Consider the following 1,186-nt stretch of genomic DNA (forward strand, 5'->3'; position numbering starts at 1 on the left):
TAATGAACAAAATCTTGAAAAATTTTGAGTCAAATTTGAATAGAAACACGCCAATGAACTAAATCCCATTGAAATTTTAGTCAGATTTTATTGGAAACGTGCCGATGAACCAAACCCATATGAAATTTTAGTCAAATTTGATGGAAAACGTGCCAACAAACAAAATTCAGATGAAATTTTAGTTAAGTTTGATTTGATACACGCCAATGAACGAAATCTTGGTGAAATTTCTGACAAATTTGATTTGATACACGCCAACAAACGAAACCCAAGCGAAATTTTTGTCAAATTTGATTGGAATTGCGCCATTGAAAAGCTGCAAATTTTTTTTGTCTAATTTGATTCGAAATGTGCTATGAACCAAAAGTCATGTGAAATTTTTATCAAATTTGATTGAAAAGGCACCAATTAACAAAATTCAAATGAAATTTAGTCAAATTTGATTTGAAATGCACAAACGAACAAAATTCCTGTGAAATTTTAGTTAAATTTGATTGGAAATGTGCTAATGAACCAAAGTCATGTGAAATTTTTGTCAAATTTGTTTCGAAACGCGCAAATGAACCAAACCCTTGTGAAATTTTAGTCAAATTTTATGGGAAGCGAGCCAATGAAAAACCCGCATGAAATTGTAGTCAAATTTGATTCGAAATGTGCCAATTAACAAAAGTCATGTGAAATTTTGGTCAAATATGATTGAAAACGCTCTATGAAGCAAGCTCAGGTGAAAGTTTAGTCAAATTTGATTGAGAACGTGCCATTGAACAAAATTCAGATGAAATTCTAGTCAAATTCGATTGAAAACGTACTAATGAACAAAATCCTGATGAAATTTATGTCAAATTTGGTTAGAAACATGCAATGAACAAAATCCTGATGAAATTTTAGTAAAATTTGATTGGAATCGCACCAATGAACCAAACCCATGTGAAATTTTAGTCAAATTTGATGGGAAACGCATCAACATACAAAATTCAGATGAAATTTTAGTCAAATTCGATTTGATAAAAGCTAATGAACGAAACCCAGGTGAATATTTGGTCAAATTCGATTGGAAACTCTTCAATGATCAAAATTCATGTGAAATTTTAGTCAAATTTGAATGGAAACCCGCCAACGAAAAATCTACTTTAAAGTTTAGCCAAATTTGATTCAAAATGTGCAATTGAACCAAAGTCAAGTTCAA

This window comes from Olea europaea, unplaced genomic scaffold, assembly GCF_002742605.1.
Source record: "Olea europaea var. sylvestris unplaced genomic scaffold, O_europaea_v1 scaffold1728, whole genome shotgun sequence".
Taxonomy (NCBI): Eukaryota; Viridiplantae; Streptophyta; class Magnoliopsida; order Lamiales; family Oleaceae; genus Olea; species Olea europaea.